The following is a 19,249-nucleotide window of genomic DNA, read 5'->3' on the forward strand; positions in this document are numbered from 1 at the left end:
ATATTACAATTACAACTTACAATATATTACAAATCAACTTTACAATTTGGCTTAGAAAAGAAGAGAAAGGCTGATAAGTAATCCATCAGAGAATTGCACATCTGGTGGACTTTACAGGACATTGAAGATGCTGCAGAACAGAAACGAAACAAAATGTTTAATAACCTATGTAGAACAAGTTTTTGTAATATAACAAGTACAAAGCAAGAATAAAAAAAAAATGCTTTTTGAAAGATGTCCACAGCCGCTACATTGAAAGAACAAAAACAAAACCAACAACATGGCTGCTTTCCTCCAAAAATATTGCTATGATTGTCCACATGCTGTATGTGTTATTGCAGCTTAGCACTATTCACTTCAATAATGCTGAGTTGCAATACCACATATAACCTTTGAATAGGTGTGGTTCTATTCTACCTATGTATATCAAGTACTACACTAAAAAGCTCAAGCTTCTATGCTTTATTACTATTAATTAGGGATCGACCGATATCGGTATTTTAGGGCCGATATCGATAATCGGTGGAGGTTAGGGCAGATAGCCGATAACTTATACCGATATTCCGGTATAAGTTATCGGCTATTTATCCCCCCTCGACAATGCTGCAGGTCATTGATTTAAAGTCGCCGCCACCACCCGCTTCTCTCCCCTACCTGTCAGGGTGGTCCGGGCCATCCTTCCTTCCTGTAGTGTCCGGCAGCATTCCGGGTGGAGGGTGCACCGGTCCGGGCTGTCCTTCTTCTCCACTCCGGGCAGGCTCCGGCCTAGTACGCTGCATAGACGCCGCTGCGCAGCGACGCCCGTGCGCAACGACGCACCTGACGTCACGGCGTAGCGGCGTCTATGCAGCGTACTAGGCCGGAGCCTGCCCGGAGTGGAGAAGAGGACCCCGGGGAAGGACAGCCCGGACCGGTTCACCCTCCACCCGGAATGCCGCCGGACACTACAGGAAGGATGGATGGCCCGGACCACCCCCATTACGGGTAAGTTTATTTTATTTTTATTTTTTTATTGACTCGGAGGGTGGGGGAGGGGCCCGACCGGTATAGCGGTATGGGCAAAAATCCATATCGGTATACCGCCCAGCACTACAATGGGGGGTGCGACGCAGTGGGTCGGGGGGGCGGTCGCAGTGCGGTGGGTCGGGGGGGGGGGGGCGTCGCGGTGCGGTGGGGGCGGTGCGGGGGGCGGGCATTATCGGCAAGGTAATTGCCGATACCGATAATGCCCGAAATCGTGATTATCGGCCGATAATATCGGCCATACCGATAATCGGTCGATCCTTACTATTAATTTTCATGAAGCATTGAAAATACTGTAAGGGTTTACAGAAATAGATATATTTCATGTTGTTCAATTCAGTTCTAAAACATAAGGACCTGTTCACATATGCATTTTTTTTCCTTTGCTCGGCTATATAATAGGAGAACAATGAAAATTATGGTTGCACTAAATCCCTTAGATGCTGGGCACCAACAGCACCTAATGGACACCATTGACTTTTTTTCCACAATGATGTCTGATATACTGTATACTGTTACTACACTATATAGACCTGTAAAGAAGTAAATATCTTATAGCAGATTCTACTTACATGCAAAAGTTAGAAAATGAGGCATTTAGCAATGCATAAAAAGCCCAATGTGATCCAGACAATGCCTGCACCGATGACTTATTAGATGATCATTAGAAATAGGGAAAGGTTCAGCCACTTTTATCCAACAAAAGCTCATTAAAAGGCAATGCCAGACAGACACATCTCCATTACTGTTAGACATGGCAAGTTTATCATATTACCAATAAGGTTATACCCCGACTCATTTCTATCAGCCCTAGGTTGGACCATGATGATAATGACAGGGACACAACAAATTAACTGGGTTCTTTTAGATACATTTTATGCAGAAGATGTAATTACCAAAATACTTAAAAGTGCAAAGAACAAAGCATTTCTGAAATTAAAAAGAAATAAGCCTGAAAGACCTTCAATCAAGTAAAGATACAGAAAATAGGAAGTAACATTTCATGCAGAAAATGTATACACAATGAGACAATTACAGAAAATGACATGTATTGTGCAAGAAATTGCTTTTGTCTCATCAAAAGTGCATTAAACATTACTGTGAAACTTGGGATGATTTTAGATGAAGATGACTCTTAAAGGGGTACTCCATTAAATATTACACTATGGAATTTCCAAGAGTAATTCCACTTAGAAATTACACTTGGAAATTCAAGTGGAGCAGAATCCTATTGGTGGCATTGGGATTCCGCTGCACAGTGCACATTGTGGGATTTCCACTGCTGAATGATTGATCTTGGTCATTCTTTCAGCAGATTTCACATGGAATACATTGTCGTCTATGGGGGTGAGAAAGAGAAAGGTTGATAAAAAACAAACACATCAGAGAATTGCACCTCTGGTGGACTTTACAGGACATTGCAGACACTGCATAACAGAAACTAAACATTTAAAAGGGGTATTCCAGGCAAAACCTTTTTTTTATATATCAACTGGCTCCGGAAAGTTAAAGAGATTTGTAAATTACTTCTATTAAAAAATCTTAATCCTTCCAATAGTTATTAGCTTCTGAAGTTTTCTGTCTAACTGCTCAATGATGAGGTCACGTCCCTCGAGCTGTGCATGATGGGAGAATATCCCCATAGGAACTGCACAGCTCCCGGGACGTGAGTCATCAGAAAGCAGTTAGACAGAAAACAACTCAACTTCAGAAGCTAATAACTATTGGAAGGATTCAGATTTTTTTTATAGAAGTAATTTACAAATCTGTTTAACTTTCCGGAGCCATTTGATATATAAAAAAAAGTTTTGGCCTGGAATGCCCCTTTAATAACTTATCTGGTCGGACTCTGTATCTCTAGCAGGGACCTTATTTCTTAACCCCCTACCTCCCCATTTTTTTTAAAATAAATAATTATCATAAAACCTGAGGAGCTCAATGTTGGATCAAGGCTTCAAGCTGTCCTAAGAAGTCTATGACGAGGAGAGGAGGCAAATTTGACGAGAAGAAATGGAGACATGCAAGGATGAGGTTACTTCGTAAGTGCCAGATCTCCCTCCAGAGCTTGATTCACAACTAACACGGTTCTGTATTGTAATATGAAATATTACATACAAGTTATATAATGGCTACAAATACTGCCAAAAAAGATGACTGTGTAAGGGTGTAATTCGCACCACATTTTTGCAATACAGGTTTTTTGATGAAAGACGAATTCCTCAAAACCGTACTAAACTGTATCAAAACGTGTGTACAAATTTTAACCCGTACACGGTTAAAAACCGTATACAGTTTGAAAAATGAGGACCAGTTACATCCTTTTTTTTTTTTTAACTTCTCACTCCATTTTGAATAAAGTTTCACTTTTTGATTGAAATTCCAAGAAAAAAACCGTGCTAAGTCAAAAACCGTATGGTGCAAACTGGATGGAACCATACACATATAATTCTCTATGGTTCCCATTGACTCCAATGATAAAAAAAAGTATACGTTTTTTTCCCGGACCAAAAACAGTGGTAGGCTACGGTTTTGGGTACGGAAAAAAATAAACGCACAAAACCACACAAGACGCAAAATGGATGCAACCTGATGCATCGGTTTTCAATACGGTTCTATACGGTTTTCAAATTGATGAAAACCTTTATGGGAACTGTATTGCAAAAACATGGTGTGAATGCAGCCTAATACAGGACAAGACATGTCCTCCAGAAAGAGATTCTCTTTGTAGTACTCCCCACTACAGCAAGGACTAAAGATCCTAAACATCGGACCCCATCTATTAAGGGTATATGAAAAACATTTTCTACACTAAACAACCTCTTTAAATTTGAAATGATTCTAATAAAGTCTTTTTCTTATTGTTTCTACAATAATGTGATGTCTGTACCCATCAGAAATAATGTTCTAATAGATAAGTGGTATAATATAGGACATTAGGTTGATTTGGATGGTGATCAGTGGATTTCTTTGGACATTGTGTATGTCACACACATGAATGATAAAATAGGAGTGGTAAATTAAAGGGGTTATCCAGAAAAAAAAAAATATGTTATATATCAACTGGCTCCAGAAAGTTAAACAGATTTGTAAATGACTTCTATTAAAGAATATTAATCCTTTCAGTACTTATCAGCTGCAGAAGTTGAGCAGTTTTTTTCTTTCTAAGTGCTCTCTGATTCTCTGAACTCAACTTCAGCAGCAGATAAGTACTGAAAAGATTAAGATTTTTTTAATAGAAGTAATTTACAAATCTGTTTAACTTCCTGGAGCCAGTTGATATATAAAAAAATATGCAAAACATGTAGAAACAAGTTTTTATTAATACATTTAATGTCTAAAATGATTCCTCTCTATGCTATGTCCTGTCAGATCCAAAAACGTTTTATATGTTGTTACTGATCAATTTATTTTTTGTATATTTTCATACAGAAAATGGTCTCAGAAAATCCCACCACTAGGGGTCCCCATACCTACTGGGACACTAACCTGTCCTGCAGCAGCATCAGGCTTGTCCAATCACCTCTCACCACCACAAGGGACACAGCACCTTTCCCTGAGAGGATTTCTAACACTGTGAGCTAATAATAAGATGTATTTTTATAATAAATACAGGTGATAGAGGCATAAAAATTAGATGTTCGTGTTCAGGATTAGGTAATATTTTTTCTCTTTTTTTGTGGCATCTGACAGGTAAGCTTTAACATTACAATGTGTAGCAGAAGTCTTAGACGAAAGGTTGTTAAAGGCAAGCTGCTCTTTTCCCCAATGTAAAAATAAATAGTGTCTTGGAGAGGTCAATCTAACAGGCAGTGCACTGACCTGGCTTTCAATTCTTCCTCCATTATGACAGTCTACTGTAGACCGAAGGTTTATAGTACTTGTGGGAAATGTGCTCCAAAAGACCGGAAACTATCCTGACTTTTAAGTCACAATGTAACTGCTTATCCATATTTGGTTGGTCAGAAGTTGCTAAACCGTAGGAGATGTTTCACGCTCATATATTTAAAGGGGGTATTCTGGCCTTACACATCTTATCCCCTATCCAAAGAATAGGGGATAAGATGTCTGATCGCGGGAGGGCCCGCCGCTGGGACCCCCGCATTCTCCGTGCAGCACCTGGCATTCTGTGCTGCTCCAGTCTCGGAAACGATAAGTAGATAAGATGTCTAAGGCCGGAATACCCCTTTAAAGCTTAAATGAAAATAATAAAAAACCCTGACTATTATTAGACAGGTAATATTGATTATATACTATAGTGGAATAGCAGCAGGGCTCTAACTATGTTAGTGCCTGTTTGGATACATATCAATGAACTTACACCAGTTATACACCACTATATATAGCCAAAACAACCATCAAATTGATCACTTAAATGGCCAAATACAGTCGAAGCTAAGCTGCTCAAGTGCTACAGCCTGGCACACATTCTCGCTTGCCCTCACCTCAAAGCCACTCTCTGACTAAGGCTGGGTTCACACTACGTTTTTCAACTAAGGTTCCCGCATACGTTTTCTATCAAAAACCGTATGGGGAAAAAAACGGATGGAACAGTATGGGAAAAAGTAAACCGTATGGGTTTTAAACAGTATACTGTTTTTAAAAGTGCATACTGTTCCGTCCGTTTTTGTAGAAAAAAAACCCATACGTTTTTGAAAATTTTGTCCATTTTTAATGGGAGGGGTCTTGGGTGGGGACTTTAGGATTCAAATGCGCATGTGCAAAGTAAAAACGTATACGTTTTTCCCGTATGGAACCGTATACATGTGCGTTTCCCATTGACGTCCATGTTAAAAAAAACGTATGCAGTTGCAGTACGGTTTTTAAACCGGAGTCAAAACCGTGGTTGACCACGATTTTGTCTCCGGTTTAAAAACCGTACTGCAACCGCATACGTTTTTTTTAACATGGACGTCAATGGGAAACGCACATGTATACGGTTCCATACGGGAAAAACGTATACGTTTTTACTTTGCACATGCGCATTTGAATCCTAAAGTCCCCACCCAAGACCCCTCCCATTAAAAATGGACAAAATTTTCAAAAACGTATGGGTTTTTTTTCTACAAAAACGGACGGAACAGTATGCACTTTTAAAAACAGTATACTGTTTAAAAACCCATACGGTTTACTTTTTCCCATACTGTTCCATCCGTTTTTTCCCCATACGGTTTTTGATAGAAAACGTATGCGGGAACCTTAGTTGAAAAACGTAGTGTGAACCCAGCCTTACATACAGTGGCTGGGAATTGATAATGAGTAAGGGGGCATTCCAGGCTGTGGAAGTTAAGCAGCTCAGCTCTGGCTCCTTGACAATTGGCTGAAAATCAGGGGAGTCAAGGTATAAGAGGCTAGGCAAAAAGAAACATACTCCATAGGGCCCAAAAAAATATGGGGGAGATTTATCAAAACCTGTCCAGAGGAAAAGTTGTTGAGTTGCCCATAGCAACCAGATTGTTTCTTTCATTTTTCAGAGGCCTTTGCAAAAATGAAAGAAGTGATCTGATTGGTTGCCATGGGCCACTCAGCAACTTTTCCTCTGGACAGGTTTTCGATATATTTCCCCTTATGGCCATACTTTTTAGTCTATCATCAAGTGTTGGTTTAGAGGAAGGTAAAAAAACAAACAAAAAAAACCATGAAGTAGAAGCCAATTTTCCTTGTGTAGATTCAAACCACATCAAGATGATTTAACAGTATATAATCTGTGACCGTGTGCGCACATAGAATAAGATGGAGATTTCAATCCATCCAAACTATAAGAAAACACTGCTACTGGAAGAAACCAGGAAATGCCACAGAGTAATTCAGCAGTGTAGCCTCAGGCCTGGCACCTTAAAGGGGGTTTCCAGTAATTTGATCAGCTGTTTGTTGCCAGAGCCGTAGCACCGACATACACTGTAAAACAGATAAGGGACCAAACATGTCTGTACATTGTGTGGTGCTATGCTGAGTTACTAAAACTTAGCACCTATTGAAGTGAATGAGAGCTAAACTGCAATAACCCAAACTACTACACCAGTGGTCTCCAACCTGTGGACCTCCAGAAGTTGCAAAACTACAACTCCCAGCATGTCCGGACAGCCATCGGCTGTCCGGGCATGCAGGGTGTTGTAGTTTTGAAACCTCTGGAGGTCCGCAGGTTGAAGACCACTGCGGCGTTCGTCATCATCCAGCCCCCCCCCCCCCCCCTTTTGTTTTTTACTCACCTCCCCTTGGCGGGAAGTTAGGGTGAGCTGGTCCGGACCATCTATGCTGCAGGGACTGTCCGGTGGGGATGGTTAGTCGTTGGGGGCTGTCCATTTTCACCGGGGGGGGCCTCTTCTCCGTGCTTCGGGCGCGAACTAGTGACGTTGCCTTGATGACGATGCACAGGGATGTTGCGCATGAACGTTCCAGTGCGTCATCGTCAAGGCAACGTCACTACTCCGGGGCCGGGCCCGAAGCGCGACGAAGAGGCCCCCCCCCCCAGTGAAAATGGACAGCCCCCAACGACTAACCATCCCCACTGGACGGTCCCTGCAGCATAGATGGCAGGACCAGCTAACCCTAACTTCCCACCGAGGGGGAGTACAAAACAAAAGGGGGGGGGGGGGCTGGATGATGACGAAGGCCGCAGTGGTCTTCAACCTGCGGACCTTCAGAGGTTTCAAAACTACAAAACCCAGCATGTTCGGACAGCCGATGGCTGTCCGGGCTTGCTGGGAGTTGTGGTTTTGCAACATCTGGAGGTCCGCAGGTTGAAGACCACTGCGGCCTTCGTCATCATCCAGCCCCCCCCCCCCCCCTTTTGTGCTGAACAACTTGGCTTATACTCGAGTATATACGGTATATTCACACACAGCAGATTTGTTGCTGAATATGAGTTCTATTGAGCTGAATGGAGTGGTTTTGTTAGCTTGCACATAGACTTTTGGAGCCCCCATTGACATCAGTGAAACACTCACCGAAATTTCGACAAATAAATTAATCTGAACTCCTATTTTTCTAAACTTTCCCTCTCCAAAGCCTTTTCCATCAGAAATCCTTCTGTGAAACAGTATTGTCATTATTTTGAGCTCCGTTCTCAATCGGTCTTACTACGTGGCTGGCATTGTCTGAAGCTGTAGGCTTCCATGTTAAATAGTATCATTTGTAGAGATGAAATAGCTTCTCATTTCAAGTGTCAAAGGCCACAGAAAGGGAAATTAAGCTGTGCTTTGTACGGAGAGCGCTTTTCTAGTTATCTCCTCAACTGTTCTACTTCAACTCAAAGGACATGGATACAAAAATAACACAACTACACGACTTCATTCCTACTTCACAAGTAAACCAGAAAATCTGTTTTATAGTACTAGAAAAGAACGAGCACAACAGTGCTCTCTGCTGACACCTCTGTCTGTCTCAGGAACTGTCCAGAGCAGTAGAGGTTTGCTATGAGGATTTGCTCCTACTCTGGACAGTTCCTGAGACAGACAGAGGTGTCAGCAGAGAGCACTGTGGTCAGACAGAAAAGAACAACTCAACTTCAGCAGCAGATAAGTATTAATATTTTTTTTTAATAGAAGTAATTTACAAATCTGCTTAACTTTCTGGAGCCAGTTGATACAAAAAAATGTTTTTCACTGGAATACCCCTTTAAAAGCCATAACATAAGCCATTTGTTTCATGCACAGAGCCAGAAGACAGCTTGTTTTTTGTGGGACAAATTGTTCTTTGATACTAATGACACCTTTCATTTTATTGATGAGACAAAAAAAGATTTGAGTGTGAAATTGTAAAATTGCATTTTTATTTTGCAGCGTGCTTTACGATACGACTGACATGTCATCTTTATTTTGTGGGTCAGTACAGTTACAGTGGTACGCAATTTATATAGCCTTCAATTTATTTTACTACTTAAAAAAAAAAGCAAAAAATTGCCCTATTCTGACCCCTATAATTGAATGTTTCTGCTAGTTTTAAGTTTTAATATATTGCTTCTTACGTAATTATAAGACACTTTGCTATTTGCTTGCTGTTAAAATTCTCAACCATTATATGTTTTTAATGTGAGTGAAAAAACGGCCACTAGGTGGCTCTGTCCTGTTCCTTTCTGCAAGTCAGATAGATTGGTCTCCTCCTGGCCTGCGAGGAGACCAAACTTAGAAAGTGCGTACAGGGCATGGAGAGGCACAGCTCTTGCAGGCTTCAGTGACATTTGGCCTGCTGGGGAACACCCACTTTCTCATGCCGGGAGCTCACACAATGTGAGCAGGGAGAAAGGTATGATACACAGCTTTTTAAAACAGGAGGGTGTTAGGAGTAATTAGGGAATATAATCCAAGTTAGTTTAGAAAATATGGTTTGATGACAGGGACTCTTAAATTGCTTTTTATTTAATTGTTTATTAAATAATCAGCAATTCTGGCATTTTTTTCCATTATGCAGCTCACAATTCAGTTTCAATAATGTTATATTTTATCTGCAATATGTTTGTTATTTATAAAAAAAAAAATGGGAAAGGGATCTGAATTTTAATCATGTGTAAAACATACATGGCATGAGGAGAGCACGGACGCAGTCCACGCCAGCAGTGATTGTGATGGTGTTAAATACCCATGCTCTGGTGTGAGTGGGCGTATGTTTTAACAAACCAATGTGAATAGTGCAATATTAAAAACAATACAAAAGTTAAAAACATATCATAATGTGAATCAGAAAAACACCAGGGGTTTTAAATAAAATAAATAAAAATAATTTTAAATAAAAATGGCAAGATCTATTTTATAATTTAACCCTAGTGTGCCTTTCGCTCCTGTGCGCAAAATCCATTTAGCTTCACTTTGAAGCAGCGGTTTTCTTCTGTCTCCACCGTCTGTTACTGTAACCCTCTCTATCCCAAAGAACTCTAATGCTTTGGGATCATTGCTGTGTTCTTCTGACATAGGTTTAATTAAAGTTCCCGCAATAGTGTGTGCATGGGCTGCACAGTGCAGCCTATGTAGAATCTGCCGCATGCACACACAATACCGTAAAGTACAAAGTTGGCACGGCAGCATACAAAATCTCTTACCTGAATGTCACAGCCACCCAAAACGTAATTCCTGCCTTTTTTTCAAATAAGGGCACCAGTTACATACTCCATATTTATGGTTCCCTATAAGTGTGGATTTCTTAAGCCAGTTCTGATTCTCTGATTTAAATCTACTGTGGGTGAGAACGTCTCCTAGATTTTTCACTTTTTTTGAAGGTAACAAACGGTATCTCACTTGGCATGTCTGCTAGTACAGGATCTATCAGAATAAGTGGCCAGTGTCGAAAGATGGCATTTTTTTATGATGTTAGCTAAGGGGCTAAATTTAAAAGGCAAAAGAAAACCGTGAAGACTCTTTTAGGGGCTCAGATTTTATTTTACTGCGTTTAGTTGTCCCTCTCAATAATGTCATTCTGTTCTGTTTAAACGCTTTTTGTAAATCATTTTCTAATACCTTTGGCGAGTACCCTCTCTGCTGCAACCTTTCAGATAATTCACCAGCTTGTTTTAAAAATGACTCGTCAGTACTATTGATACGACACAACCTTAACCCCTTAAGGACGGAGTCCTTTTTTGCAATTCTGACCACTGTCACTTTATGCATTCATAACTCTGGAATGCTTTTACAGTTTATTCTGATTCCGAGATTATTCGTGACATATTCTACTTTAACATAGTGGTAAATTTTCGTCGTTACTTGCATCCTTTCTTGGTGAAAAATTCCAAAATTTCATGAAAATTTTGCATTTTTCTAACTTTGAAACTCTCTGCTTGTAAGGAAAATGGACATTCCAAATATATTATTTATTGATTCACAAATACAATATGTCTACTTTATGTTGTCATCATAAAGTTGACATGTTTTTACTTTTGGAAGATAACAGAGGGCTTCTGCGCTTCTCCACCTCTCTATGGTATATAGAGGCGCAGGAGGACCACAGGAGGACGAGCGCCGGCCGGGGCCTGGTGAGTGACTGGCGGCGCATCATCTACAGTGTTCCGATCACCGCTCCACCGGTCCTGGGACTGCTGCTATGGTCCATAGGCCATAGCAGTAGATTGTGACCCTGGGCCAGAGGAGCGGTGACCGGAACACTGTGGGGGGCAGTACACAGACATACAGCCTCCAGCCATACACTCTATATGGCTGGAAGTTGTATGTCTGTGGGGGGAGCTGCCTACTATTGTGGGGGGGGAGCTGCCTACTATTGTGGGGGGGGGGGGGAGCTGCCTACTATTGTGGGGGGGGGAGCTGCCTACTATTGTGGGGGGGGGGGGGAGCTGCCTACTATTGTGGGGGGGGGGGAGCTGCCTACTATTGGGGGGAGCTGCCTACTATTGTGGGGGGGGGAGCTGCCTACTATTGTGGGGGGGGAGCTGCCTACTATTGTGGGGGGGGAGCTGCCTACTATTGTGGTGGGGGAGCTGCCTACTATTGTGGGGGGGAGCTGCCTACTATTGTGGGGGGGAGCTGCCTACTATTGTGGGGGGGAGAGCTGCCTACTATTGTGGGGGGGGGGAGAGCAGCCTACTATTGTGGGGGGGGGGGGGAGAGCAGCCTACTATTGTGGGGGGGGGGGAGCAGCCTACTATTATGGGGGGGGGAGCTGCCTACTATTGTGGGGGGGAGCTGCCTACTATTGTGGGGGGGGGGGAGCTGCCAACTATTGTGGGGGGGGGAGCTGCCTACTATTGTAGGGGGGGGGGAGCTGCCTACTATTGTGGGGGGGGGGAGCTGCCTACTATTGTGGGGGGGAGCTGCCTACGATTGTGGGGGGGGCTGCCTACTATTGTGTGGGGGAGCTGCCTACTATTGTGTGGGGGAGCTGCCTACTATTGTGGGGGGGAGCTGCCTACTATTGTGGGGGGGAGCTGCCTACTATTGTGGGGGGGAGCTGCCTACTATTGTGGGGGGGAGCTGCCTACTATTGTGGGGGGGAGCTGCCTACTATTGTGGGGGGGAGCTGCCTACTATTGTGGGGGGGAGCTGCCTACTATTGTGGGGGGGAGCTGCCTACTATTGTGGGGGGGAGCTGCCTACTATTGTGGGGGGAGCTGCCTACTGATAACTTTTACTTGAACTATTGTGGGGGGGGGAGCTGCCTACTATTGTGGGGGGGAGCTGCCTACTATTGTGGGGGGGGGGGGCTGCCTACTATTGTGTGGGGGAGCTGCCTACTATTGTGTGGGGGAGCTGCCTACTATTGTGTGGGGGAGCTGCCTACTATTGTGGGGGGGAGCTGCCTACTATTGTGGGGGGGAGCTGCCTACTATTGTGGGGGGAGCTGCCTACTATTGTGGGGGGGAGCTGCCTACTATTGTGGGGGGGAGCTGCCTACTATTGTGGGGGGAGCTGCCTACTATTGTGGGGGGGTGGAGCTGCCTACTATTGTGGGGGGGGGAGCTGCCTACTATTGTGGGGGGGGAGCTGCCTACTATTGTGGGGGGGAGCTGCCTACTATTGTGGGGGGGAGCTGCCTACTATTGTGGGGGGGAGCTGCCTACTATTGTGGGGGGGAGCTGCCTACTATTGTGGGGGGGAGCTGCCTACTATTGTGGGGGGGGGAGCTGCCTACTATTGTGGGGGGGGGAGCTGCCTACGATTGTGGGGGGGAGTTGCCTACTATTGTGGGGGGGAGCTGCCTACTATTGTGGGGGGGGGGAGCTGCCTACTATTGTGGGGGGGGAGCTGCCTACTATTGTGGGGGGGGAGCTGCCTACTATTGTGGGGGGGAGCTGCCTACTATTGTGGGGGGGGGGGGGGAGCTGCCTACAATTGTGGGGGGGGGGAGCTGCCTACTATTGTGGGGGGGGGAGCTGCCTACTATTGTGGGGGGGGGGGGAGCTGCCTACTATTGTGGGGGGGAGCTGCCTACTATTGTGGGGGGAGCTGCCTACTATTGTGGGGGGAGCTGCCTACTATTGTGGGGGAGCTGCTGACCTAATGTGGGGGAGCTGCTGACCTAATGTGGGGGAACTATACTGCCTACTTAATATGGGGGGGGGGGGGGGAACTACAAGGTCCTGTACATCGCGGTAGGAGGGGTAGTCTTATACGGCAAGTATATCCCAAGCTCTATATTTTAACTGTAAAAGTTGGGGGTCGTCTTATATGCCGGCATATACGGTACATACATACACACACACGTTGAGTTATATATATATATATATATATATATATATTTTTTTTTTTTTTTTTTTAAACAAAAATATACACTTTTTAGTTCCCCTTTGGCACTTGTGAGCAATCAGTGGCATTGCATTGATCCAATAAATATGTTATCATTAGTTATGGTAACCTGTACATTAGAATCACTGATGGCAGCAATGAATGCCTAGTAAAGGCCTTGGGCTGCCATAACAATTGCGCTGATTTGCCCACTATACCACCAACAATGTACTCCGCTAAGGGTTAAATGCCACTGCCAGTGTGGTGTCTGGAGTGTTGCAATGGTGATGCAGGGTCTGGTGGTATTAACCCTTAATTGTCGTGACGCCAGGGTGAGGTTTGCTTAGTATTAGAGGTCCTGCCGCCAACCAGCCCACAAACGGCAGGGATAATAAACGGAATGTCCACAGCAGATTTTATGAGATAACTGATAACTTTTACTTGAACTTTTGTGCAACAGTCTTTACAAGCATACAGTGTCTCTCGAGGTAACCTGGATGCAGGTTCCTCACAGGTTTTGCTGGGACTAGTATAATGAGCTGTTAAGCAGACCACTGTGCTACTAATTATAGGATTGGTGCTGTATAGAAGTCACACAGGATTTAGAGATTGAGCTTGATGACTCACGATTTTAGTGGCTGTTGGTTTCTTGTAGGCTTTGGCCTAGTTGAGATGAATTTAGATGTGCTGAATGTGCTTTGCTTGATAGTCCGGAACTAAGAGTGCAGGAACAAGAGAGCGAATTTAATGACTACAGCTGTTTATGTATTAAGGGGGCTGGACTAAGCTCATTGGTCAGCAAACCTGTAGGTTCTGAATAGAGATGAGCGAACTTACAGTAAATTCGATTTGTCACGAACTTCTCGGCTCGGCAGTTGATGACTTATCCTGCATAAATGAGTTCAGCTTTCCGGTGCTCCGGAGGGCTGGAAAAGGTGGATACAGTCCTAGGAGACTCTTTCCTAGGAATGTATCCACCTTTTCCAGCCCACCGGAGCACCTGAAGGCTGAACTAATTTACGGAGCAAAAGTCATCAACTGCCGAGCCGAGAAGTTTGTGACGAATCGAATTTACTGTAAGTTTGCTCATCTCTAGTCCTGAACCCAGTGAACTCTGGGTACATCACATGACTCAGGAAGGTCCTTAAACATATGTATATTCACAACTGTAGATCACATGACCTGGGAAGGTCCTATACATTTATTATACCTGGACATTAAATACTATACAGGTGAATACAATTATATGAGGCGACCAAGGGGGCAAGCCCTGCAGGAGAGCCCTGTGAAATTGCAGGACTCTAGTTGAGGGGACCTTAGACAGGGACAGGACAAGGTCCTGTACCGGGACACCACACCAGCATAGAGAGCGGCATTTAAACAATTAAAATTGCCGACAACAACCCTCCGCTGCTGAGAGCAGCCAGCAGCCAATAGAGTGGGCATGTACGTAATGTACTTGGTTGGAGCCATTGTTTTTTGCTTACCCTATTGGACTTTGATTATAGCTGATATCCAAGTAAGACTATGTTCACACAGTGTAAATAGAATAGCAAAATATGGAAGGTAAAATATAAATAAAATATGGGCTTATTTTATTCTAATAATGAGCACAATGTAAAACTATGGAAAAGTGTCTGTTTAAAACAGCAACATTAAAATTCTGCCTGTCTTTTTAAAAACGTGCGCACTTACATTGTACATGAGATGAGTAACACGCTAGTACGTTATTCTTATTTTACATCCGTATTTGCTAAAGATTTTACATAGCATGAACTTCGCCCTATATAGGTCCTTATGTTTTACTTTTTTTAAATAAAAAATGTAAATTTTCTTCCTCATTGCTGTGCATTGCCATATTCTATCCTTTTTTTTTGTCTACAGGCTGTGTTAGAGCTATTTTTTTATGCTGTGATCTTTATACCACATACAGACCACAGAAGGACAAGGGTCTTTTTGATCACTTTTTATTATTCTTTTTTTCTGGGTTGTGTTGTGACCCCCACAATTCTTGCATTTGGTATAATCTTTTATTTACGCCGCTGACCTTGGCAAGATGATGGTTTAGAAGTTTGGACAATTACGCATATGGCAATATCAAATAAGTCGCATTTAAAAAAATTATTATAATAATAAAAAAAAATATAAAAAAAAAAACATTGCAGGGGTGGAAATTGGGACCACTAGACATGCCATAACTGTTTAAATTGCTGTGATCGCTATTGATCACAGCATTTAAACTGTTAAATAACAGTCATCAGATTGATCTCCCATGTCTGTCATAACGGCAGATGTCGGTTGCAGATACCACCAGGTATGAAGCAGACTCCAGGAACTATACAAAATATAGAGGGATTCCAAATGTTTCAGACAAATCCGTCACTGTACACAAGTGCTATCCAACCAGTGCGCCTCCAGCTGTTGCAAAACTACAAATCCCTGCACGCCCGGACAGCCTTTGGCTGTCTGGGCATGCAGGGAATTGTACGTTTTGAAACAGCTGAAGGCACACTGGTTGGGAAACGCTTGTATACAGTGTAAAGGTGCCCATACACCTTTGGTGGATTTTGTTGACTGTCTAAGGCAGGCATAGGCAACCTTCGGCACTACAGTTGTTTTGGACTACATCTCCCATGATGCACTTACAGACAAAATGCTGAAAAAGCCTGATGTGAGATGTAGTCCAAAACATCTGCAGTGCCAAAGTTGCCTATGGCTGGTCTAAGCTGTATGAGGCCTCCTGACTTGTCCCAAACAGAAGATGCCAGTGAAGAGAAGGGTCGGAAGTCTGCTGGTTAACCCACCACTAGAGCTGTCTGGCTGCAGTTTACCCCTCTCCATAGAGAACACATGAACGTTATTCGAAATGTATGGTCGCCTTAATACAGAACTATAGACAGATATATAAAACAATAATCGATAGATGAGAGCTTGGATTTCAGTATAAACAATTTATTCATCTATTTATAATAATAATAATAAACATGTTTTCAGTGGTCTGCTCTAAAGTACATTATTCAGATAAGTAATGGAGCTCAGAAATACAATGCTGACTATGGCCGAGCTCTAGTGTGTATATAGCAAATGAGTAATGATAGTATTCTGCAGTAAATTGTAATGCTATAAGTGTGATCAAATCCCCTTATTATTTCAGGGAACAAGTTCTGATTACTGGTGACTACAGGACGGGCAGCGTGTTACGTCACGCCCCCGTGTGAGGTCACGCTCCGCCCCTCAATGCAAGCCTACGGGAGGGGGCGTGACAGCTATCACGCCCCCCTCCCGTAGGCTTGCATTGAGGGGCGGAGTGTGACATCACACGGGGGCGTGACGTAACACGCTGCCCGCGCCTGTAGTCGCCGGTAATCAGTCCCGGAGCGAAACATGCTCCGGGGACTGATTACAAACGGGGTGCCGCGTGCAAGATCACGGGGGTCCCCAGCGGCGGGACTCCCTCGGTCAGGCATCTTATCCCCTATACTTTGGATAGGGGATAAGATGTCTAAGCACCGGAGTACCCCTTTAAACCTGGCAGGGACACGTTTAAAGGGAAACTGATAGCTGGCTGACCCGCACTATAACAAATACATAGGGTTACAGGCCAACATTTATCATTATCTTTAGACTGTTCTCTTGTGTCTAGAAAAAGTGCAAAAAAGGCGCAATCAGGGTTTATTTGCACCTTTTGGTTTACACATTTCTGCTGATTTTGAGTTGTAATCCACTGATTTTGGCAATACACATGATATGGAAGGGTTTTATGAACTTGCGCCTTTTTGGGAAAAGGCACAAAAAAGGCGCAAAGCACTGAAAAGTCTCTAAAACTACACCAGCCCAGACTTAGCTTAGCTTCTTGGTGTATGTGAAGAGAGAAATTTCAGAAAATGTGACCTGCACAAAATTTATCAAATGCTCTGTGACCATTTAATAAATCTTGTGCTCTTACACATTACAGCACACAAAAAAAGGTGTAGAAAAATGCTTCACTTACACCTACAATGATAAATGCCAGCCAGTGTGCGGGTGTGAACTGGATTAAAATCATGTATTACTCACATGGATCGGTGGCGCCGTTGTGGAGATATACAATGTATTAGCCTCTACTGATATGTTAATCCCCTGCTTTGCGCAATGGAGGGGGGGACTCAGCATACCCAGCATGCCTGTCTCCTTACCCTCTGTGCTCTGATATGCCCACCCACCTCGCACACACAAGGGCGAAGGGGGGTCTCCTGAATATTTATGAGGTGGGCAGGCATATCAGAGTAGAGGGAAAGGAGGCAAGGATGCGGGGTATGCCAGGTCATGCCTCCATTGTGCAAAGCAGGTGATTAACATTATCAAAGAGGTCTAGAGGTGCACCGAAATGGAAATTTCCGAACCGAAACGAAACCGAAATAAAAAAAAATGTCCGGCCAAAACCGATACCGATACCGAAAATGACTTCTCCCCGTCTTCTGGTAAAATGCAGCACTCCGCTCATTAGATTAGATTAGATTCCCCCACATTAGATTGCAGCTCCCCCACATTAGGTCGGGAGTTCCCCACATTAGGTCGGGAGTTCCCCCACATTAGTAGGCAGCTCCCCCACATTAGTAGGCAGCTCCCCCACAATAGTAGGCAGCTCCCCCACAATAGTAGGCAGCTCCCCACAATAGTAGGCAGCTCCCCCACAATAGTAGGCAGCTCCCCCACAACAGTAGGCAGGTTCCCAAATTAGGTCAGCATTTCCCCCACAATAGTAGGCAGGTTCCCCAAAATAGTAGGCAGCTCCCCCCAACAATAGTAGGCAGTTCCACACAATATTAGGCAGCTCCCCCCAACAATATTAGGCAGCTCCCCCACATTTTTAGGCAGCTCCCCCCACATTTTTAGGCAGCTCCCCCCACATTTTTAGGCAGCTCCCCCCACATTAGGTCAGCAGTTCCCCCACAATAGTAGCAGCTCCCCCACATTAGGTCAGCATTTCCCCCACAATAGTAGGCAGCTCCCCCCAACAATAGTAGGCAGTTCCCACACAATATTAGGCAGCTCCCCCCAACAATATTAGGCAGCTCCCCCCAACAATATCAGGCAGCTCCCCCCAACAATATTAGGCAGCTCCCCCCCCACAATATTAGGCAGCTCCCCCCCCCCCCCACAATATCAGGCAGCTCTTCCCCCCCCCCACGATATTAGGCAGCTCCCCCCCCCACAATATTAGGGCAGCTCCCCCCCCCCACAATATTAGGCAGCTCCCCCCCCCACAATATTAGGCAGCTCCCCCCCCCACAATATTAGGCAGCTCCCCCCAACAATATTAGGCAGCTCCCCCCCACAATATTAGGCAGGCTTCTCCCCCTCCCCCCCAATATCTAGGCAGCTCCCCCCCACAATATTAGGCAGTTCCTCCCCCCCCCCCCCCCCAATATTAGGCAGCTTTCCCCACATTTGTAGGCAGCTCCCCCCCATATTAGGTCAGCAGTTCCCCCACCCCACAGACATACAGCTTCCAGCCATATACAGTGTATGGCTGGGAGGCTGTATGTCTGTACTGCTGCCCCCACAGTGTTCCGGTCACCGCTCCTCCGGCCCAGGGTCACATCTACTGCTATGGCCTAAGGACCATAGCAGTAGGTGCCGGGACCGGAGAGCGGTGACCGGAACACTGAAGAAGATGACACTGTCACTTACCAGGCCCCGGCCGGCGTGCGTTCTCCCGCAACGATCCTGCGGTCCTCCTGCGTCTCTAATGGTTGTACGCACGGGACGTCAGTGACGTCCCGTGCGTACGACCATAGAGGCGGAGAAGCGAGGGGACCGAATGTCGGTCCGGGGCATGCTGGGAGTTGTAGTTTCACAACAGCTGGAGGCCCCCTGGTTTTTAGTATACAGTATTAGTTTTTATATGCTCTGGCCGGCCCCAGCCCTGCAGCCACACACGGGAGCCGGCCCGGGCACATAAAAGGAAGTATTCCTAATCCTATCCCGGAGAGCGCACCCCCCCCCCTCCCCCAGATGTTGCGGCCGGCCCCCCCTGCACCCCCCACGAGTGCCTCTGCCACTGGCAGTGTTTTGTAACTTGT

The 19,249-nt window shown here is 44.6% G+C and overlaps 1 protein-coding gene across 7 annotated transcripts in view; it reads right to left on the reverse strand.

The window, feature by feature from the left end:
- Positions 1-19,249, reverse strand: part of LOC130282304 (uncharacterized) — a 274,576-nt gene that overhangs the window by 150,447 nt on the left and 104,880 nt on the right. The window contains exon 1 of one of the 7 annotated variants that reach the window (XM_056530400.1): positions 4,843-4,932. The exons of 5 other annotated variants lie outside the window; for them this stretch is intronic. The gene's annotated coding sequence lies outside the window, so the exon portion shown is untranslated. Of the gene's footprint in view, positions 1-2,949; positions 3,067-4,842; positions 4,933-19,249 lie in introns of those variants that run through there. One more of the 7 variants, XM_056530399.1, reaches the window with a different exon arrangement.

This window comes from Hyla sarda, chromosome 7 (assembly GCF_029499605.1).
Source record: "Hyla sarda isolate aHylSar1 chromosome 7, aHylSar1.hap1, whole genome shotgun sequence".
NCBI classification, from domain to species: domain Eukaryota; kingdom Metazoa; phylum Chordata; class Amphibia; order Anura; family Hylidae; genus Hyla; species Hyla sarda.